Source organism: Anoplolepis gracilipes, chromosome 16 (genome assembly GCF_047496725.1).
Source record: "Anoplolepis gracilipes chromosome 16, ASM4749672v1, whole genome shotgun sequence".
Taxonomy (NCBI): Eukaryota; Metazoa; Arthropoda; class Insecta; order Hymenoptera; family Formicidae; genus Anoplolepis; species Anoplolepis gracilipes.
Genome location: NC_132985.1, coordinates 789,404 through 814,144, shown reverse-complemented (window position 1 = coordinate 814,144; position 24,741 = coordinate 789,404). Strand labels below are relative to the sequence as shown.

Sequence of the window (24,741 nt, the reverse complement as noted above, 5' to 3'; positions counted from 1 at the left end):
ATCGCGATTGACGTGCCGCGAATTCGCGCGCGAAAATGCAGGAGAGCCCGTTGCACCTAGCGAATTTCACAGCGAATTACCGATGCTCATTTAAACACGCGCCCTGCACCTCCCATCGTACTTACATAAAAGGGAAGCATGCGCTACTAACTGTCGGTTAAAAAAAAAAAAAAAAAAGAGAGAGAGAGAAGGAAAGAAAGAAAGAAAAAGAAAAGAGAACAGTCGAAGCTGCATTCGAGCAGCCAGAGGCGCACGGCTGTTCGAGGGTCGTCAAACACGAGCGAGGGTCGGCAAGCCGCAAAAGATCCCGATGAAATAAATATACACGAGCAAGAGAGAGAGAGAGAGAGAGATACCGCGCCCCCAAAGACGCGTCGCACCCTCGCGCGCGTTATGACGCGTTTGACGTTGTCGTTCAACAAAGCACCCCACTCGCATACTTCACCGACAACGAGTCACAGTAAACGAAGGCGTATAATTGCTGCCGCGATGCCTGTTTACGGAACTTCACCTACGCTTGATCGATGTGCACTCCAACTTCAGAGAGTTTGCTAATCTTTATCAGAATTCTAATGAATGATACTTTTTCAAATAAAATTACGTTGTTCCAATGACTGTTAAAGACAATTATAAGCGTATATATGATATATTCTCAAATAATCAAATAATATATTCTATAATTAATTTCTTTCAGAAAAATTGTCTCAAGCGATAAATAAAACACACTGAAAGAAGTTATCACGGTGAATAACACATGTGATATCACGTGTCATACGACGCTTTTGGTGAAACAGAAAACTCTGAGAGCTTCTAGCGTGAGAAGTTCTAGAATTGCAAAGGGAGAAAATGCGTGTGTTTGACGTTCCGTAGTGTACCTTACACACGCAAATAATAACTGAGTTCCCAAGAGGGATGAGCAATTGGGTGTATATTGACATGTCCGAGTCTACCGAACCAGGTTACTCGATCGACCCGGTCAGTAGCGCGCGTAAATCGTCCGTAAAAAAAAAAAAAAAAAAAAAAAAAAAAAAAATAATAAAAAGACCCGTGCTTTGGAGATGTAACTCTACAATCGCGACAATACACAGTTCATACAGGAGGCACGAAAAACTTTCTTCTTCTAGAGGGCGGCATTTTTGCGCGTTCTCTCTTCCGGCACGCTCGGCGAAGCGTAGAGTCCGCGCTCGCGTGGTTCTCTAACGAGCCGTGAAATGAATCATACATTGTTCCGGGCGTCGCGTACGCGCGTTCACACGTGCGCCCGAAATCGAAAGGAGAGACCGCCGGTGTGAGTTGTGGAAGGAAAGCGGTTCGATTAACCGTGAAATTTGCCGCCAACGCCGCGACGAGGCTCCCTCGACCGAGAGCGATTGTTATACCGACGTTGCATCTCCTCCTGTCGATGCATTCGAAGCGTCCCCCTTGTGAATAATCTTTTTTTTTTTTTTTTTTTTTTTTTTTCTTACACGCTGTCAAAGTAAAGATGCGAAATACCGTGATTCGCGATAATTTCTCAAGTACTTTTTTTTATAACTCTTGAAACAATTCATGTTACTTAATTATAATTATTTAATTTAAATAACGCAATATTACGGAAAATTATATGTACGTTTTATACGTCTGATACGCGCACATACGTTAAGAAAAATAGGTCTGGTTGCCGTCGATTTTGATTTCCAGCGCGGAAGTCCTGCTCCAGTTACCACCACCCCATGTTTCGTCCTAAACGTCGGAAGTCGACCTCAATACTTTATCGCTCCGCCGATGGTTTCTCGATAAAATATTCACAAAGCTGTTCGACATTCAAAGTTCTGTTCAAACTACAGAGTAACCTGTGTGTATATTCGATCGCACATATGTCGCAATAAATATAATTTTCTATTTTAAAATTAGATAATCAAAGAAATTCATATATATTTATATAGATGTGTGTGTGTAAGAATTTTAAAAATATACTTAAAGAAATTACTGTATGGACATGATGGTTGCATAATAACAGGTTATAATATGCATTAAAAATGCATAAACGTGTTAAATTCATTAGTTTTAATCTTGTAAATATCTTTTAGTGACTCATTTTTTACATCAAGAAATGAAACATTTTTGGTTAGCCGCAAAAAATCGAGAGATATACTTAATATCTTCTCTGAAATGTGAAAAATGCCCCAACTTCCTGCAGCGTGCAATTTCTTCTTCTGAATACTGGCTATGAAACCGGGAACTTTGCGTTACAGAACCCGCTGAATTACGACGTCATCAAAATCTCGTCGCGTTATTCCGTGCCTTCGTGAACAATCATTTCTTTTTCCTTTTTTCGTGTCGCAGAATTGCACGTCGTGGGTGTGCCGCATCGCAATGTTGCAGATGACATCAGGTATTTCCGGTTTTTGCGTCCTTCGCGGTTACAACGTTGGCCGAATCTGGTCAGGGATAATTCGCGAGAAAGCGTCGTCGATCGAGCGAATCATTCTGAAGGACTCGCGCTATTTTTTATTCTATCGATCGTTTTCGTAAAATACTTCAACATAAAATTTCCGCATAATTCAGCAATTTAGCAATTTCAATATCTGACACTGTGTATTATTGCATTTTATATATTTATCGATCCAAAAAATTTGGTTTATGTTTCTATTACAAAAAATATAATTTGCTTCTAGTTTATATATTTTTTTTTACCGCGCATGATATACTCTATTTGATATCAATATCAATTGCAATCTTAAAAATATATATCTGAATTTAAATATCTATTCTTTACGCTACGCAGCGCACGATATGCCTGCACGAACAATTTGCATTAATCATCCTCGTTCAATATTTAGTAGAAACGTTACGCCGTCACACACGCGATGCGATTTTCCATAAGAAATTCGTATCGTGATGTAAAATTTCTTTGGAGATCGACGAACCGTTTATAAATCGGGAACTAGGTTGTTCGCATCGAAACGTCGACTTCGATAAAATCGCCGTCTCGCCGGCTATCGACATTTCGTGTACACGATATGCGGTCTCGGTCGCTTCAGTTCAGAAATATTTTCTCTGCACGGAAAAGAGATCCGCCTATGCCAGATTATTCCGTTATCAGGCAAGAAATCGAGAGATCGACCGATAGGAAGCGTCCGTCCGGGATTACCGGCTACACTTTACGGAAGTAAAGCGCACACGCGGCGGTATCAAATACCCCGGTGACATCCAATAATCCCAGGATACGGTCGAGGGCGAACGTGACTCGTGAGAAGCTGTCCGTAAATCGCGATAATACTCTGTGCTCTCTTTAATAACGACGTAGGGACAGAATGTTGCGCGTTGCTAAGATACTTGAAAGGATACTTATGTCGACGCTACACTCAAAAAAATGTAGATAGATTTCTAGATGTCTCAATTAAAATTTATTGCTACTTTTTGCATCTGTTAGAATATTGTTCGTCACGTATAGAATTATTGTCAAATATTAATCACAAATATAAATTGTCCTTGACACAATAGGCCTTAAAGATAGGCATCACAGAAAAATAGTACGGATATAAATTCTGTCTCTGTCATTTAAATTGATCAAGTGCAAAATATATGCAGTATCACAGTATTTGCTAATAATTTATCTGTTTCAGTTAATTTTTCACACGTAGAAAATTTTTATTGAAGTTGCAAGATTATTTTTTTCAGTGTAAAACACTAATTTGACGCTTTTGCAATGATGGAGCCTCTTCGTCGCTTTTTGTATATATTCGATAAAGATAGAAGCTGACTTGGTCATTTTAGAGCCTCCTGTATTTTGCTCGCTGCTTATTTTTGTATGTATATTCAAAAAAATGATCTTGCAACTTGAACAAAAATTTTCTAGGTGTAAACAATTAACTGAAATAAATAAATGATTAACAAGTACTGTGATACTGCATATGTTTAATGACAGAGACAGAATTTATATCTGCACTGTTAGGATAATTTAGACAGAAAATTTATCTGCGATGCCTATCTTTAAGGCCTATTGTCAAGGACAATTATATTTGTGATTAATATTTGGCAATGGGATCTAAATTTTCTACAGGTATTGCTAGAATATCGCTGCTATAAATTCTATACGTGACAAACAATATTCTAACAGATACAAAAAATATCGATAAATTTTAATTAAGACATCTAGAAATCTATTTACATTAGCAACATAGGTTTTTGAGTGTGTAATAACGTACTTTATATACGAAAGAGATAATCAATCGGTCGGGATTGATATTTGCTATAAAAAAAGGTATTTATAATTTGTTCGATTCGAGTCAAAATTGCCAAGCTCTTACGTACGTCTCCTCTTAATCCGTGACTGTAAAAGAAGTGCGGAAAAAACCGGCGTCGGCAGTTTCCGAAACTAAATAATCACGTCGCGTCGCATTATCCGCAGAAAAGCTGGCACAGCTTCCGTACTGGACGCCAGCCAGGATAAATATCAATTTTACGACGTCTGCGGATACGCACGCTCTACCGTTTGCTCGGTCAAACTCGCATGTTGCCGACAGACCTTTCCCGGCAGGTTCGATTTATCGTCGCGAATCCTGAGTCACGTTTAACTCTAAAATTCTATTTTTTTCGTTGAATAGAAACAAACACGTGACGAAAAAAAAATTTTTATTTTTCCATAAAAATATTACACCAATATAAATTTTAGGATAAAATTTTTTTCTCCAGTTTACCTGATTTTTTTTTTTTAAATGTACACTTCTCTAAATAAAAACGAAAATTGTTTGCTTATATGTATCGTGAAAATTCTCTCGTTACTTTGTGTTATCAATTTTTTTTTATTTCGCTTAATATTGTTTTTAAGCATAGACACGAACCAGGTATCTAACGTAGCCTTCTGGCGTTACATCCGTAGCTTTACGATTCTCATAAAGTTGTTTTACGAAGGTACAAGTTTTTTTAATTTTTTTTACGTTGAAAAGTAGAGTTTTATGCAGACAAATGCTGGCCGAGAAGAGAAAGAACGCTGAACAATAACGCGTGTGGTGAAATAAATTGCAATGTACTGCTTGGATACTGGTTTATAAGCTAGTTTGCATGATGCTATTGTTACAAACTCATCGTTACACACTTGATAAGTAGAGTGTGATGAAAGTTTGATGAATATTTCTGTTAAATAATTAAATTATTTTTACATCGCGCAAAGTTATTATTACATAGGAAATGATGATGTACGTGTGCGTTACTTGCACGTTATAATAAATTTGTATTGATTCATTGAAAGTAGAATGTAGGTTGTTCAATATTTGAATAATTAAATAATTTATCAAATAGCGTTTTTTCTAGAATTTCTAGCAAATATAGATTGCCATTAAAATTTTCGTAACCTGATTTGATTCTCGCTCGATGTAATTTTTAGCAATCCGAGATAATACCTACTCAAAAAGGATCGTTGCAATTTTCAGATAAGAAATTTAACTGAATATTAAGCCTTTATACACGCGTATAAAGGCTTAATCATAAATAAATCTTTCGGATAAGTGAATTATAACGAAACTCGCGATAATATTACGTTGAATTTCCAGCGAAAGCGTAATTACTTTAGCGAAAATTACCTGGGATAATGCGTCGCGCGTTTTACTAGCCCGAGTCCATTATCGGCCGCGCCACTCTTCGTTATTAGATAAAAAATTAACGATCAATCAATCAGGATCAATTTCAGAAATGGTGCCGCTATAGCTGCCAAGGTAGACGCGTTTTATCTCTATTTTCTACAGCGTGATCATATAGACACGGACGTGGCAAAAGATATTCATATCTGGCACGATTTCTCCTCTCGCATGTCAAACAGTCAATTATCGTCCATTAATCTCTTATTGCATGATCGACTCGGTCAAATATTTAATTATAGTTCTCATATAAAGATGTTGTCGTGTCATAATAAAACTGGAAATATTAATATAAAGATTATTACATCGCCATAAAGCGTTGTTGCTATTAAGTTACAAGACTAATATATTAGACGACTATTATATTGAAGAAGAAGAAGAAGAAATATAGACGGAATGTTTTGCTTTAGTGTACACAAAAGTTCTTTCAAATTGTTTACCCATACATTTAAAACGTATTGAACGGCTGAATAATCCGCATGGTACGCGAATTACCGTGATATAACGATGAATGTAATTAATGTACTACACAGGAATTCCTCTGGCGCTCTGCATTTTGATCATAATACACTTTGACGAGATACACAATAGCGCACTCGATTCTGAATTAGATCAGCAATAGAAAGTCATTAAGAGAATGTGGAAATTTAATAAATTTAGTGTTTATTTAAAATTAACAACTTACTGATTTAAACAAAAAACATAATTAAAAATCTCATTATATATAAATGTAATTCTCTAAAATGACAAAATTCAATAGACGGAATTGCACTCGCTTTGTGAACGTATACATGTAACAATGTGTGACAAATTAGAATAAAATACCATCACTTTTAACATAACTGTAATTGAAAGCGTGAGGATTACTTGAATAACAATCTGAATATCTGCGAAATTTAATGAATTAAAATTTCTCTCACGATATTTTGACGCTTTGCGCTATGTTTTAAATCCCGTGAGCTCGAGCTCGTCAGAATACGCGCCTGAGGGCCGTCACTTCGAGCCCTGATTTTCCGCTTCATCGGGACGTCGCCAACGCAATCCGGCCGGCCGTATGTTAATCGGATGCACAGCAAGAGTGCCACCCTCCGAAGAAGGGCCTGACTGACCGAGGGCTAGAGTTCCCGATTGATGTCCCTTCGATGCGAGTAAGTGATATCGCGCATAGGAACAAGGGCGTGCGGATTTTATGCGGTACATTTTTTTCGGATTTAATGGCGATTACGTACACGTGCGTCATTCAAACGAACCTTAAACGATGATAACGTGACGCGTGAGTGAAATCGTGTGGCTGAAAAACGCAAAATTTGTCGCTTGTTATCGTTGCGATTGAGCAATGAAATGTAAAAAGAAATTTTGATTATTTGAAAAGCCTACATATATATTTCATGTTATGTCGTTTTTAATAATTTTTGAAATTGCTTTTAAACCACTCTGATAAAATTTATTTAAATGTATTAGACTAATTTAAAAATAATACTCATTGAGTAGTCAGAGGAAGAGAAAGAGTATTTATTTTATTTTTGTTACATTTTACTTTTCAATTATTATTCTTGAAATGTCTATATGATTTTCTTTTTTGTTTCAACACGAAAGACGAACATTATTCTGTCTTATCCTATCCTTATCATGGGATTATCCACATGCAGTTGGTGCAAGAGAATGCAAATGACCTAACCGGGCAACTTTCCGTGGAATTCTACCTCGTTCGAAACACGTGATTAGCAACAGACAGAGAGAGAGGAGCATTCAGATATATCCGTATTTCGGATTTCGGGGGTCTGCGCGTTCGGTAAAAATCCGGTAATTCGCAGACAGAACATTCCCTCGGTGTGGATGTTTCCTTTGGGGCGCATCGAACGAACGACGCGACGCGGATGCCAGGGAAGAGGCGCCCTTTCCCTACGGCCCTGTCGGTCGCCCACCTTCCACCTTCCACCCTCTCGTCGTCGTCGTGGTAGCCGGCAGCACACGCAGCAGCACTCAGTCTCGCTCGAGCTACCATCGCGCGTGGACGGTTTTCTCTGTTCGCGTCCGCTCGCCTCCTTACTATCGCGAGCGTGATCGCGAGTAGACGCAGTGCGAATGACGCAGTTGTAAGAAATAAAGTGTGTCGCATTTTAAATTGTGAACGATTGCCAAAAATCAGAAATTGTGAATCTGCCTGCAGTAGGGACGACGCAGCACGCTGAAATCGATGGGGGATGACGTTCGATGGAGACAAAGGTACGAATCTCGATTTGCGATTTTGAGAAGGCGGTTGATTAGGAGATTGCGTTATGCAAGAGTGCGCGTGACACGTTGCGGGGTAAAATTCTTTGATGAAAAAACTCGGTTGCGAGGGGATGGCTAGGGACGTGATTTTCGAGTATTTGTAAAGTTGAAAGATTCTGCTCTGGATTACAGGCATTCGACAAATACGATCGCATTCGGCATATTCGGCATGTGATTGATGTTTGGTGGGCACGCTGTAATTTGGCATGCAGAGATTGGAATCGTCCAAATATTTGTACATCGGAAGATTTGAATCAGGGATTTTAAGTATACATTGCAGCATCTAAAGACCTTATTTTCTCTTTAAATAACGTTTGAAACGTGGAATACCTCTTAATGTTATTGTAATATATGTGAAATGTAACATTGAAATTTCAAGTTTTTTTTTTGTTTTTCAAAACCTCGTTTCGAATCGTCACTTATAAAATAATAAAACAGTTACAATGTAGAAAAATTACATATTACACTAGTATTATATATAGGCACACAATTAAAACCTAGGCAATTACACACACACACACACACACATACATAATTTACTTATTCTTTTTCATTATTGAATATGATCAACATGCAACATTTAATAGTTAATTTTCAAGTATACCCAGATATTATTATGAAATAATTATATAAAAAAAAAAAAAAAAGTTACTAATATTTCTCACTTTCGTTGTTACGTATGAAATTTTTTAATACCGTCACTAATGCGGGACTATTTGTCTACTTTCTCGCCGGATTATATCTTGCCGGTGTAATCGCGCGACTGTAATTCGAGCCAGGAGATTCCTTTCGTCGATAGGATTCAAGTCGGCGCATCGCGAACCCCGAGTAAGAGTTGGTCGCAATTTCTCTGTAAATTTCTCCCGATAATTTCTAAAAATGACACTCTTCTCTTCGCGGGGTTATTACGTGGCTCGTGACCTCGCAGAGGCAGAAAAGCCCGACGAGAGAATAAATTCAGGCAACTTGAATGAATGAATTCACGTACAAGCATCGCGGTAATAGTGTGAGTCCTACCTCCGTGATTTAATGTTTTGCCGACGGTGGAGAAGAATTCGTGGCGGAAACGGCGATACGCCGTGCGTAGCAATACGTTCCCATTACAATCTCGTGCTTCCGGTGATCAGTAGACAGCCCGCTAGAAAGTTTAAGTTTCTTCGTCATGCCCTCATGATTTGAGAAAATTTACACGCGTAAGTCGATTGCGTTACGCTGTGTTTCATTATTTAATCTTTAGGCAGATTCTCATTTGTGTAATACTAGGATATTTTATAAAATTATATAAATCGTGCAATCAAATTTAAATCTTATCTATTAAACGTTAATATTAATATACAAAGAAATATTTATATTTATCAATTGATATATAAGTATGTAAAATGATTAATACCTACAAATTTGTTTGTATTTTATTGTATTTATTGTAAAGTTATTAGAATTATGTTTTATAATCAGATATAATGAAGATATTTTAATATTAAATTCTAGAGCAATTTAATTCTCACTTGTGATTCTACTATGTATAATTGCGCTTTAAAGATTTTTTTCAGCATTTTCTAAGGTTTCTCATTTGTAGAAAAATCTCACAGAAATCAGTATTATTATTATTAAAACTTTTACTATGAAATATATTTTCGTTTATAAATTATCTATGACATAAATTAATATACAATTAATTTTTTGTATTTACATATAAAGTTTACTGCAATATTAATGCAATCGATTGATTCTAAAATCTGAGAAGCAACGATGGTTCTTAAACGAAGATTTCGTTCTCACGGCAAGTACATATGCTTGTTCCGCGAAGCTTCTTAAACTTCGAATTGTCATAATTTGACAACGCCCACGGGCGGAGCGCCATAATTCCCGGAGCTTAATGATCCGACTCGAGCCGTTTCTTCGCGTGGAGAGAGATCGGAGCAAGTTTTTTTCTCAGCCGAGAGTCGAGAGCGACGTGAAGGGTGCGGTATCGCCGGTTTGTTCGCCGGCGGGGATGTTTCGTGCGGACGAGGAAAAGGGGTGGCCGCGAAGTGCGACCGTTTAATCGCCCCAACTTCGACCTCCGCTCTCTGCCTCGCGGCGTCTTTAAAACCGAAACACGCGTGAGTTACAGCACTGCAGTGCGGTGCAGTACGACGAGGGGAAAATGCGTAACGATCGACATTCGCGCCCTTTTAAAAATATATATTCGGCATCTGAATATGCGCGAATCGAGGACGAATTGTTATTCGCCGAGTTCGTTTCTTCCGAGCGAGATTTTTAACCCTGCATGAAAAGTACTTCAATTTGAATAAATTTCTAAAAGCTCGTACGTTTCTCTATTATTAGTAAAAATGTACGTAGTTTTTTCTTCCGAACGTTTTTCCCCTCTTTTTTTATTTACATAATTAAAAGCCTTTAGGATTTAATCTTGCAAAAAAAAATCTTCCAATGAGGAAAGGATAGAGACATCCCGTGGGTGCAGTCGAGAGCTTCGACTTCAGGATCGAGTGGATGGAAAGTTATCTTGGGAGATCCTAGTCTTCGTTCGAAAGCTACTTTGAGGGTGGAGAAATAGAGAGAGAGAGAGAGAGAGAGAGAGAGAGAGAGAGAGAGAGAGAGAGAGAGAGAGAGAGAGAGAGGGAAAGAGAGAGAGACGGGTCGTGTAAGAGACTATGATGGAATCTGGTCAGTAATCATAGAAGGCACGTCATTGTCTATTTCGGAAGGATGTAAAAATTTGTAGACCGACCCATTTACAATTTTTTTATTTGAGATGTCGATTCCGCCAACTGAGAGCTATGATTCTTTTTGTTTCTTACTGTCGATAAGGATGATAAAGTATTTTCTGAAAATGATTTATGAAAAACTGGGGTGTGAAGTTAATTGATTTTTAAATAACAGAACCAGAATCTCACAAATACTTTTAGAAAAAATATGAGATTTATCAGAGAATTATGATAACTAAGAAAAACTTACAAAATGTAAAAGTATTTTACCGACTTTTGCACACTTTTCTAATTTCCTACAAGTTCAAATAACTTTAATGAAAAAAAAATGCAATTTGAAACTTTCTTTGCGTCTATCAAATAACAAATATTTTTTCAATACGAAACTCGAAAGCTAATAGTGCAAAAATTCATCCTTTACTCACCGATGTGAACCTGGCGCCCGACTTTATGAAAAAAAAAAATTAATAATATAGTCCGTTTGTACGTCGTTTGTACCTGTTTGTACCACACTTTTTTTCGTTTGTACCTCAACCGGTTCGAAAATAAAAAATAATCAAAAAATGGCCAGCGCTCGACTTTAAGATATTTTAATTTCATTAATGCCATTCGATAGAGAATCGTTTGTACCTGTTTGTACCTCTTTTCAAATCGTTTGTACCTCAACCGGTTCGGAAATACGGTCATTTTTAGTTTTAGAGTAACGCTATACCGGTATTTCCGCTATTTTTTTAGATATCGCGAAACGGCCAACGGGGTTCGATAGAGAATCGTTTGTACCTGTTTGTACCTTTTTTCAAATCGTTTGTACCTCAACCGGTTCGGAAATACGGCCATTTTTAGTTTTAGAGTAACGCTATACCGGTATTTCCGCTATTTTTTTAGATATCGCGAAACGGCCAACGGGGTTCGAAAGAGAATCGTTTGTACCTGTTTGTACCTTTTTTCAAATCGTTTGTACCTCAACCGGTTCGGAAATACAGCGATTTTCGTGTTTTGAAATTAACGCTAAACTCGAATTTCCGCTATTTTTTTAGATATCGCGAAACGGCCAACGGGGTTCGATAGAGAATCGTTTGTACCTGTTTGTACCTTTTTTCAAATCGTTTGTACCTCAACCGGTTCGGAAATACGGCCATTTTTAGTTTTAGAGTAACGCTATACCGGTATTTCCGCTATTTTTTTAGATATCGCGAAACGGCCAACGGGGTTCGAAAGAGAATCGTTTGTACCTGTTTGTACCTCTTTTCATTTCGTTTGTACCTCAACCGGTTCGGAAATACAGCGATTTTCGAGTTTTGAAATTAACGCTAAACTCGTATTTCCGCTATTTTTTTAGATATCGCGAAACGGCCAACGGGGTTCGATAGAGAATCGTTTGTACCTGTTTGTACCTCTTTTCAAATCGTTTGTACCTCAACCGGTTCGGAAATACGGTCATTTTTAGTTTTAGAGTAACGCTATACCGGTATTTCCGCTATTTTTTTAGATATCGCGAAACGGCCAACGGGGTTCGATAGAGAATCGTTTGTACCTGTTTGTACCTTTTTTCAAATCGTTTGTACCTCAACCGGTTCGGAAATACGGCCATTTTTAGTTTTAGAGTAACGCTATACCGGTATTTCCGCTATTTTTTTAGATATCGCGAAACGGCCAACGGGGTTCGAAAGAGAATCGTTTGTACCTGTTTGTACCTTTTTTCAAATCGTTTGTACCTCAACCGGTTCGGAAATACAGCGATTTTCGTGTTTTGAAATTAACGCTAAACTCGAATTTCCGCTATTTTTTTAGATATCGCGAAACGGCCAACGGGGTTCGATAGAGAATCGTTTGTACCTGTTTGTACCTTTTTTCAAATCGTTTGTACCTCAACCGGTTCGGAAATACGGCCATTTTTAGTTTTAGAGTAACGCTATACCGGTATTTCCGCTATTTTTTTAGATATCGCGAAACGGCCAACGGGGTTCGAAAGAGAATCGTTTGTACCTGTTTGTACCTCTTTTCATTTCGTTTGTACCTCAACCGGTTCGGAAATACAGCGATTTTCGAGTTTTGAAATTAACGCTAAACTCGTATTTCCGCTATTTTTTTAGATATCGCGAAACGGCCAACGGGGTTCGATAGAGAATCGTTTGTACCTGTTTGTACCTTTTTTCAAATCGTTTGTACCTCAACCGGTTCGGAAATACGGCCATTTTTAGTTTTAGAGTAACGCTATACCGGTATTTCCGCTATTTTTTTAGATATCGCGAAACGGCCAACGGGGTTCGAAAGAGAATCGTTTGTACCTGTTTGTACCTTTTTTCAAATCGTTTGTACCTCAACCGGTTCGGAAATACGACCATTTTTAGTTTTAGAGTAACGCTATACCGATATTTCCGCTATTTTTTTAGATATCGCGAAACGGCCAACGGGGTTCGATAGAGAATCGTTTGTACCTGTTTGTACCTCTTTTCAAATCGTTTGTACCTCAACCGGTTCGGAAATACAGCGATTTTCGAGTTTTGAAATTAACGCTAAACTCGTATTTCCGCTATTTTTTTAGATATCGCAAAACGGCCAACGGGGTTCGATAGAGAATCGTTTGTACCTGTTTGTACCTTTTTTCAAATCGTTTGTACCTCAACCGGTTCGGAAATACGACCATTTTTAGTTTTAGAGTAACGCTATACCGATATTTCCGCTATTTTTTTAGATATCGCGAAACGGCCAACGGGGTTCGATAGAGAATCGTTTGTACCTGTTTGTACCTTTTTTCAAATCGTTTGTACCTCAACCGGTTCGGAAATACGACCATTTTTAGTTTTAGAGTAACGCTATACCGATATTTCCGCTATTTTTTTAGATATCGCGAAACGGCCAACGGGGTTCGAAAGAGAATCGTTTGTACCTGTTTGTACCTCTTTTCATTTCGTTTGTACCTCAACCGGTTCGGAAATACGGCCATTTTTAGTTTTAGAGTAACGCTATACCGGTATTTCCGCTATTTTTTTAGATATCGCGAAACGGCCAACGGGGTTCATTTCTTTATAATAAAGATATATAATTTATAATGAATTATAAATGTAATTATATATATATATAAAATAACGTTAACTCTAAAACTAAAAATAGTGGTATTTCCGAACCGGTTGAGGTACAAACGATTTGAAAAAAGGTACAAACAGGTACAAACGATTCTCTATCGAACCCCGTTGGCCGTTTCGCGATATCTAAAAAAATAGCGGAAATATCGGTATAGCGTTACTCTAAAACTAAAAATGGTCGTATTTCCGAACCGGTTGAGGTACAAACGATTTGAAAAAAGGTACAAACAGGTACAAACGATTCTCTATCGAACCCCGTTGGCCGTTTTGCGATATCTAAAAAAATAGCGGAAATACGAGTTTAGCGTTAATTTCAAAACTCGAAAATCGCTGTATTTCCGAACCGGTTGAGGTACAAACGATTTGAAAAGAGGTACAAACAGGTACAAACGATTCTCTATCGAACCCCGTTGGCCGTTTCGCGATATCTAAAAAAATAGCGGAAATATCGGTATAGCGTTACTCTAAAACTAAAAATGGTCGTATTTCCGAACCGGTTGAGGTACAAACGATTTGAAAAAAGGTACAAACAGGTACAAACGATTCTCTATCGAACCCCGTTGGCCGTTTCGCGATATCTAAAAAAATAGCGGAAATATCGGTATAGCGTTACTCTAAAACTAAAAATGGTCGTATTTCCGAACCGGTTGAGGTACAAACGATTTGAAAAAAGGTACAAACAGGTACAAACGATTCTCTATCAAACCCCGTTGGCCGTTTCGCGATATCTAAAAAAAATAGCGGAAATACCGGTATAGCGTTACTCTAAAACTAAAAATGGCCGTATTTCCGAACCGGTTGAGGTACAAACGATTTGAAAAAAGGTACAAACAGGTACAAACGATTCTCTATCGAACCCCGTTGGCCGTTTCGCGATATCTAAAAAAATAGCGGAAATACCGGTATAGCGTTACTCTAAAACTAAAAATGGCCGTATTTCCGAACCGGTTGAGGTACAAACGATTTGAAAAAAGGTACAAACAGGTACAAACAATTCTCTATCGAACCCCGTTGGCCGTTTCGCGATATCTAAAAAAATAGCGGAAATATCGGTATAACGTTACTCTAAAACTAAAAATGGTCGTATTTCCGAACCGGTTGAGGTACAAACGATTTGAAAAGAGGTACAAACAGGTACAAACGATTCTCTATCGAATGGCATTATTGAAATTAAAATATCTTAAAGTCGAGCGCTGGCCATTTTTTGATTATTTTTTATTTCCGAACCGGTTGAGGTACAAACAAAAAAAAGTGTGGTACAAACAGGTACAAACGACGTACAAACGAACTATATTATTAATTTTTTTTTTTCATAAAGTCGGGCGCCAGGTTCACATCGGTCCTTTACTCTCTGAATAAGTATTTTGTTCGGATCTGAGATCCGCTTCTCTAAAGCGACTAACTTCCACTGCTTCCTCATAAAAAAAAAAGGATGCGACTGCACCTGACCCTTTTCACTCTAGTAAGAAAGTGCCGTCTCTTAGGAGTAATACATATACTCTTCCGCGATCCTTGCGATTATCCGGCACGAAACGGCGCGATTTTTCTTGCCAAACGGAAATCTTACTCGACGTTTCCGGGCGCGTGAGATAAAGACAAATCTTCTTCGTCCGTTACCAGCCAGAAGATATTTCGCTTTTTATCTACGTGAGACTGTTCCACTGATAAGAAAGTTCTCGTTATGTTATTAGGAGAACGTGACACTAGCTGGACAATCCAGACAATTGCGCAAGAGCGAAGCTCTTTCTTGCAAAGGGACGGAAAAGGGCGTTGGAGGGGTTTTCAGGGGTGACGAATAATTCGTGGCAACTTGGTAGGGGAAGAATATGTGCGAAGGGTTGATAGGAAACGAGGGGACGAGAGATGCTAAAGGTGCAGAGATGAATTTATCTTTGCTTTTGTCGAGATTCTTAATGTAAATAGAAATTCTTAAATGTAAATATCTCGCACCAAATAAAATTCAACTTGACTATTTAAATAAAGTTACTGTTTTAAGAAATTTTGTGAAATATGGAATTGAATTTTTCAATGTCTTTTTTTTTTTTCTAGAAAACATTTATTTATAATCTAATAAAACAGTAATCTCGAGTAATATCTTGATAGCATAAAAAATTAGATATAATTAAAGATAATTAAAAAATAATTTTATTACTGTATATTTATCTTTTTCTCGATAAAGAGAAAAAAATGAATGTAGAATCTTTATTTTAGTCAACAAGTACGATCACGCAGTTGTATCGAATAGTGTGGGAAAAATGGAGACAACTTTACGAAAGGATCAAAAAGAGAAAAACAAGGAACCACCACGAAAGTCCTCTGAAATTCCTACAAGGCGAGACACGAGTACCGACGCGGGACGCGGGGGCATGTCGGATCTCGAGACTTCACCCTCTAACCGCCCCGTTGGACTTTCTTTCTTCTCGTTTCTTCCTTTCCTCGCTTCTTTATAGTGGTGAGCTGTCGCGATGTACCCTTCGTACGAAAACCATCCCTCGACGTATCTTTAATACGACAGTCAGGCACGCAGTTCGTACGTGCGTATTCTCACACATGGCTCTCCAACCTTCTCAACCTTCTCGCATTCTCAAAGCATTTTTCTTTCTGCACTTTAAAAAGTGCAACGTAATTTCTATCCAAAAAAAGTTTTACTTGAATATACACTGGACGTATCCGCGTATCTTTTTCTTATTATAATAATTTTTTAGATTTTCTCAGAGAAAATGAAGAGACTCCAATGACTTTTGCAGACTCTTTACACTCAAAAAAAAAATGATCTTGCAACTTTAACAAAACTTTTCATAGGTGTAAAAAATTAACTGAAATAGATAAGTTATTAGCAAGTACTGTGATGGGATCTAAATTTTCTAGAGATATTGCTAGAATATTGCTGCTATAAATGCTACTATACGTGACAAACGATATTCTAACACATGCAAAAATAAATTTTAATTGAGACATCTAGAAATCTTATCTACATTAGCAAAATATTTTTTTGAATGTATTATAAATGAATAATAATCGAAAAGTTTGTAAATTTATAAATATACGGACGATAGAAAAAAATTTTATTATTTCCTTAAATATAAATGGAATTTTTAATATTATGCGTCTTTATAACTTAATCGTCGAATTAAAATTCTGTCCTGCCAGAAGGAGTTTCAAAGTTCACTTTCTTTCTCATCCGGCCGAATTAACAATTCGTCGCAGACGAACACGAACTTTTCACATTTTCCACATCTTTTTCTAAAGTCGGCTACTCACGGTAAACTTTTCGCCGGCCGGAAAATCGCTCGACGAGAAAACTCGCGTTCGAAAATGACATAATACGTCGGCGAGAAGTTTTTATATGACGTGAAAACTTACAGGAGCCGCGCGATTACGTATTTTCTCTCTTTCTCTCTCTCTCTCTCTCTCTCTCTCTCTCTCTCTCTCTCTCTCTCTCTCTCGAATCCGCATTTTTCATATATCTGAATTTCTTCAGCGCATCTTCGCAATTTCGCTGTTTTATCCTCGTTGGGATTTTATTCTTCATATTCGCGATAGTCTCTCTCGGTTTTCCGCGAAATGAGAGTATGCTAATAATGCAAGATCAGCAGAGCGATACATACTTATCTTTTTTTTTCTTCTGCTGTACTTATATAAACATCGATAATGCTTTTTGTGGCATTTCCCCGGAAGCAAGAAAAATGCTTACAATATTTCCGTAATGAAACCGCATTTATTTCTGAGATATAACGTCGAAGAAAACATTAAAAAAGAAAGATCAACGCATAATAAGAGAATGAAAAAATAGCGGGAAACATAAGTGAAATAGTAGAAAGATAGTCATAATAAAACATGCAGTAAATGAATGTTTTCTTGATTAAAGAAAGAATAAATTGTAATGATAATATTTTAAGGTGCTGTGTGTCGTGTACAAAATTTATTTAAACATTGTATGCACCCTAAATGAAAAATTAAATTGATAACTTAAATGCAACCAAATGAATTATAATGATTTAATATTGAGAGAAATAAATGAGATGAATATGTTTACACAATCTAGATATTTTTTTCTGAAATATTTTCAAAATTGCTTTTTTTCTAATCGAGCATCTCGAAGATTGTTGTCACTTTTTATAGAAACAGAATTATTTAGGAAACTACTTATTATGCGATTTAATATAATTAACGTCCAATGTGAGGACGTGATGCACATGAAAATCGACATCTTGTCGAACCTTATCAACTTGTAATTTACGAGGACGTCGTAAGCCTTCGAAAGCGACAAAATGCTATGAATCGTAATAAGTCTTTGATCATAACGCAATTCCGCAATTTGCCAATTTGTCCATGAATTTCGTGTAACAAATAAAAATAAAAAAGTTTTTCAACAAAATTTGTAAATTCATATAACCATGTAATTCAAGTAATATTGCAATTTATTTTTATTATTTATTATTTATTTAAAAAATAAATTAATAACATAACAAGTATATATAATTTTGACGAAAAATTTTTCTAAAAATATTAAATTATTAGACTGCATCGATATGTGTACAATAATGTTTTATGCAAACCTACCATTTGGTTCGACCATCTGTAATTGAGAGCGAATACGATGGAAGATTACCAATTAACGGTTGTGTGTGCATGTGTGTGAAATTGATAACCGCCGACTCGGATAGATTGATATCGATGGAAGATGACAATCCGCGGTGCGATAATACTAATGTAAGGTTTTGTTGTGATATCGCGCACACAGCAGGAAAGTACATCCATCGCACCGGGTGGACGCAATTATTATCGAGCATCAAATTTCATTGTAAAGCACTTTTTCCTCCTCTCATATCTCGCAGCCATCCCATTCGCATTAGGATCTCGTTGCAATAGCGTTCTCTCCAATGATGTATCACTCGGTTGCAATTTATTCCGCATCACCGAGAGACCGAGGCTTTATTTGCGTCCCTCAGTTCAACGCAACAGAAATTTCAATCATTGACAAATGAGACTCTGAAAATGACGTTTATTCAACCTTTTAACAAGTCGTGTTCAGCAATGAAAAGTTATCCCCAACTCGAAAACATTTAAACATTGTTACATTGACATTTGTATTTAGTTATCAAATGTTGTTGTGCAAAATTAACCAACCAAGTAAATTAGATAATAAAAATTGAAATATATAATTTATTTTCCAAAAATTAAAAAAAATATTTTTGTATACAGTTATACATAATTGAAATAACATATGGGACTAGCGATCAATATTATGTCACAAATTGTTCTTATTTAACGTTTGAAAGAATGAATTCCATCGCGAAGCTATGTAGGGCCCGCTTATCAATTTGTCGCGTGGGGTCCCGTTGTATTGCAACAACAATCAGGCATCATCGACGAGAAAGAACAAGAGCCGAAGAGCGGATTGTCCCATTGTTTTTGCGCCGACAATGCCGAGTGTGTATCGGGGTGGCTGATTTAAATTAGTTTCTGAAAGAGAGGGTGACGCTACAAATTTCGACAGAAAGGAAGGGAGGGGGGGGGGACGCCTCTTGCCATTTCCCCTGACGTATCCTGATTAATGTTTCATTTAAATTCACGAGCGTGCTACGCTGACTGCGGCTCCCGCCGATTCGTGCCGGTTACTGTGTTTGTTGCTGCCGGGAAAACCGAGACGCGACGAAACGCAAAACGAGCGCCGGCGCCACCACCGTGGCATGCGACTCCCTTCGGAGTCGAGCCCATGTTTCCTTTTAATCGCTTGTTCTTAATTTGTATTAATGACTCTTAACACGTTCCGGAGATAATAAGAGACGATGATAATGGTTCAACAAAAAATAATTTTTTTGGGCACAATAAACAGAGTTTTTTATTCTTATTAGTTGTTCTACTCTTAATATAATTTAATTCTTAATCTATTCTTTCTTTAGTTTTTTTTTTTATGCTAAATACAATTCCAAATTCCAAAGCTTTATCATCTCACAATTTTGCGTAAATGTCAAAATAAAAAAAAATCTGCATATTTCCCAAAATTTATATGTACGTACAAAAATTTATGTATGCATTTTTGACAACTTTGACATTGATTTGTATTCAAACATTTTAAAAATTATTGAAACATTTAATAACTCTTTTTTTTTGTAACTTTAAGCATAAATTTTTTAAAAATTATGATGAAGTAATTTGGAAACGTGTTTAGCGCCAAAAAATTATAAGAGATACTTATTTTCTTGTGTTTTTTTTTGTTTTGTTCGACTGTCGATATATGGGAAAATATGTTGATCTCATTCGGTTGATTGCAAAAATATTTACTGCGCGTAGTTCGCGATTTTTATCGAGTTTTATTCAATCGGAAATCAAAATCAGACTATCTGTAATTTTTGCGTGATAAAAATTAATGCATGTGCGTTTCTAAAACCACACATGTTTGCGATTAACTGTAGACCATTTTTATGTTAGGGCGAAAGTTGAATTCCGGTATTTCTATAATCAAAATTCTCGACCGAACAAAAGTCCGCTTTGATAAACCATGCTGGTCGGAGTCACATACCACGCACTTGCGTGCTGATCAGCTAGGGTCAAAGGAATCGATTTATTCGGTTCTCCGAATGACGATCACTCGATCATTTTCGCTGACCGATAGTCAGTCTCAGTTGTATATATATTTTGCACCGTAAGCTTCTGCGAAATATATGCCTTGTCTTATAATTACATTAAATAGTCTTCTCTGAGTAATAATTATTAATTTTTAAGTAGTTCCGATTAAAAAAGAATTAATTATTGTTGAATAAATTTCTACAATTCTTTTTTGTTTTACATTTTTACTAGATGTAAAACTGCAATTTTGAACGTACCAAAAAATGAACGAACAATTTGTCATTGTTATTTACTATTTTTAAGTATAGTTTATTTTTCACGTTTTGCTGCAAAGAACTTGCTTTTCCGGTTTTGCCTTCAGCTCCAAATGATCGATAGGAATCCTAATGATATTGTCGCGAGCAGTTCACGCGGAACAGTCAGCAATCGAGTGTTCCACGCTCCATTCCGTCGTGTAATGAACTCGGAAAGTCACCGTAGGAAATGTCGCTGTCCGCGCGAGCGCGCTCCCTAAATCATTTACTTCTTCCCTTGCCCCCGGGGAGGCTAGCAAACTATGCATCGCCGAAACTCGCACGTGAACGGGGAGAACGAGAGAAAATCCTCTCTCGCCTCTCTTGCGAAACTTAGGATTTCGTTCAACTTTTCTCATCGCAACGAATTCAATTTCGCGGAATTTACTATGCCGTGAAATTTTATCAGCGTGATATTTCAAGGGGTATCGCAACAAAAGTTTGACCGCTCCAAATAGAGTTTCTTTAACTCTTCATTGATACGATATAGAGTACACGTTTTATTCACTGATTCTCAAATTATTCTTATTTTAAATACCTGTAATAATATTTTTTTTAAATTAAAAACATATATATATATATATATATATAATATATTACATTGTCAGGTTGAAATAAAAATATTAATTTTGCCTTTTTATACTCCTTTTATATAAAAATACTTATTGAGATATTGATATTCCATAAAAATAAAATAAAAATAAATTCGATCATATTCTAACAATAAGCGGAAAACAGAAAAAGAAAATCTTTACTATTTTTGAAGAAATGAAGAAACTGGAAAAGAGATTCTCTCTTCCATCTATCCGATTCTATTCGAACGCATTTTTCAGCCGATTATATCAGATTCGTAGAGACCCTTGACGGCGTCGTGGTATTTCAAATTTCCTCACGGCCGGATGCCTTCACGACGAGAGGGTGCAGCCTCCCCGGGAAATCCTTATCGACGCCCCCTTTATCGGCGTACTTTCTCTTTAAAGAATCGAACTCTCCTACGTTATTGCCGAAACGTACGCTCAAACATGGACAAATATCTTACTTCGTCTCTCTTTGATATGTTAAACGACGTGCCATTACTCTTATATGGCGAACAATATCAAGCGGAGAGATGATTTTGCGCGATATTGAAACAGCTTGATATCCGACGTACGAATATAAATGCGATCTTAAGTGGCAATGATACATAGATATACGCGATAAACACCATAACAGATCCTTTATTGACGCTAACCGAATTAAAATAGATGATTTCTCATTCTTCTTCGAACGTTACGTGTTTTTCCACGAAGAAGATTGATTCAATTCGCAAGAGAAAAGCAGATCGTTTAATATAGATTCATTGTCATCTTAGACGTTGCAACAACTCATTCAAGTGGAATCTTTTTATGCAAACTAAAGTGAATAAAAAAGATGATAATAAGTTCTTTCCATTTGTTGAGCAAGATCTGAGTCTTGAAAAGATTTGGTTAAAAAATTATAATTTTATCAGAAATTTTCTTCTAGATATTCCCTTCCAAAATTGTTACGATGAATCTTTAATGTTTAATAAAAAATTCTGCAGTTAAGAAATATTCTCTTTAGCCATATATTTAAAATTTCTTTTTGCCTTCCTTGAAAATTATATTTTGTTATTATTGCCTTTATTTGAGACATAAATGTCAAAAGATTTGGTTAAAAAATTATAATTTTATCAGAAATTTTCTTCTAGATATTTTTGCCAAAATCGTAACGATAAATCTTTAATGTTTAATAAAAAATTCTGCAGTTAAGAAATATTCTCTTTAGCCATATATTTAAAATTTCTTTTTGCCTTCCTTGAAAATTATATTTTGTTATTATTGCCTTTATTTGAGACATAAATGTCAAAAGAATATTCTAATCAACAGTATTGTAATCTACAACTTGAGACGATTCAACAGTTCCTATAAGAGCTCTCCAAAACTTTTTTGCAACGAAGAAGCAGCACGATTCGAAAAAGCGAACACAAAAGACGAGAGGCTCACGTTACAGAGTCAGAAAGTCGAGTATTTGTTTGAACAAGGAGAGCTTGGCAGGGAGAAGGGGAGGGGGGGGGGAAGAGAAGCCTTTCTAAATCGGGGCGGACGTTACGGTCAATCTGGAGGGTACGAGATCGGTAGCATATATAATATGCAATCAGCAACGTGCAGTCGGAAAATCGCGAATCGACCGTTCGTTCGCGCGGAGGCGTTCGACCGGATTTAACCAGACGAAAATAAGCCGCGCGCAAAACCTCCTCACGTAAAACACACGGCTCTGCTGCTGTCCGGGATACACGGATTTGACGAACGTGTGTAATATCGACCACGCCATTCGCATGTCATTCGTACGCGACATTCAACGTGTTCATCGTCGAATTAAATCGACAACCTTTGAGAACAAAGACGCGGACACGTCTGTTCTCTCCCACGTGTCGCGTTCGATCCTCCAGCAAAGCTACACCTAAGTTCCTGTTCGGCAAATGTATTTATTCAGGTAAGATGCAAATTACATTTTTACAAATTAACTCTATTTTGAGAAGGGAAGGAGTGCATTTTAAAGCCAACTTTTTTAAGAGACAACGCGATCCCTCGATCAATTCGTTAAAGTCTTGATTTTAAACTCAGAGTGCAAAAAATACGAAAAAAAAAAAAATTTTTTTGTTTTACATTTATTTCTTTTTTTTTTGTTCTTTTTTTATTCCGTCTGTATTTACATATTCCATATGTAATGCTAGTCTAGTCGTTTCTATTAATAAATTGTGCGACAGTTAAAGCCAAGTAATAAATCAAGAAACATGCTGATTGGCTGGACGACAAGTCGAGTGTATGATAATGACCTCTCAAAAGATTAGCTGAGCCACGCGTTTATATCTTTGCCGGGCCAATGAATTAGGCATGTATAATGCATATATTAGGCTGTGTTAACGAGCTCGAGACTACTCCGAGCGAAGAAGATTATTCGCTCTTCTCCGAGTCTGCCTTTGAGTGGTGCTCGTCTTCGAGTAACGTAAAAGTCGCGACTCTTGGAATTTGTCACCGTAGAATTGAGTGTAGGATCAATGAAAATTATCATTACGCGTCTCGTTTAAAGTCTCGATCGATAGAATGTTCGCCGAAATTATTTGTAGGCCCTCTCGACAATGAATCCTCCCCGAGGGTTCTTCTCGTCGTTCGTTCGTTTTCATGCGCGACAAAGGAACTCTATAATAAAGGTCGACTGGGGGTGCCTTTCCGCGATAATTCTTCCGCCATCGTGCATTATGAAAATTGCGGCTTTTCCCGACTAGCTTCCTTTTCGACTCCCGGCAGCGTTAACTTTCCGAAAGTGCAGATATTCGGATGGGAATAGTTGAGTAACAACTATAACACGAGAGAAATATGTACATTATATTTTAAACAAAAAATATAATATTATTTTAATATTTAAAATATCAAAAGTATTCTATTTTTATGATTTTATCATTTTTTTTATGATTTTTAGAATATTCAACATCCGATAAAATAAGATCCATGAAAAATTACAATTTTATTCGAATTCAATTTACACACATCCTGCAGAAATTTTGAATTGAAACGTTCTGTTCTTGATTTACATTATAATTAAATTATATCTACATATACATAATTTATCCTTGTTTGTATCTGTTTCGTGATATTTTATTAAAATAGAACATGAGAATAATAATTATACTTGCTTCACTCAAAAAAATATTTTGCTAATGTAGATAGATGTCTCAATTAAAATTTATCGCTACATTTTGTATTTGTTAGAATATTGTTTGTCACGTATAGAATTTATAGCAGCAATACCTCTAGAAAATTTAGATTCCATTACCAAATATTAATCACAAATATAATTGTCCTTGACAATAGGCCTTAAAGATAGGCATCACAGAAAAATAGTACAGATATCAATATTCTGTCTCTGTAATTTAAATTGATCAAGTGTAAAATATATGCAGTATCACAGTATTTGCTGATAATTTATCTGTTTCAGTTAATTTTTTACATCTAGAAAATTTTTATTAAAGTTGCAAGATTATTTTTTTGAGTAATATTATTACATATAATTTATTTTTTTATAATCTTAGCATCATTTACATCTATTTGAAGATGTTTTGATAGTGGAATGTAGGAATAATATAATTCTTGAAAGTTTTATCATCTTCTGTGATGTTTTATCAATGCAG

The 24,741-nt window shown here is 36.5% G+C and overlaps 1 protein-coding gene across 4 annotated transcripts in view; it reads left to right on the top strand.

The window, feature by feature from the left end:
- The window catches only part of LOC140674382 (uncharacterized), an 80,692-nt gene that overhangs the window by 15,959 nt on the left and 39,992 nt on the right, over positions 1-24,741 (top strand). The window contains exon 1 of one of the 4 annotated variants that reach the window (XM_072907867.1): positions 7,606-7,844. The exons of the other annotated variants lie outside the window; for them this stretch is intronic. The gene's annotated coding sequence lies outside the window, so the exon portion shown is untranslated. Of the gene's footprint in view, positions 1-7,605; positions 7,845-24,741 lie in introns of those variants that run through there. 4 annotated transcript variants of the gene reach the window in all.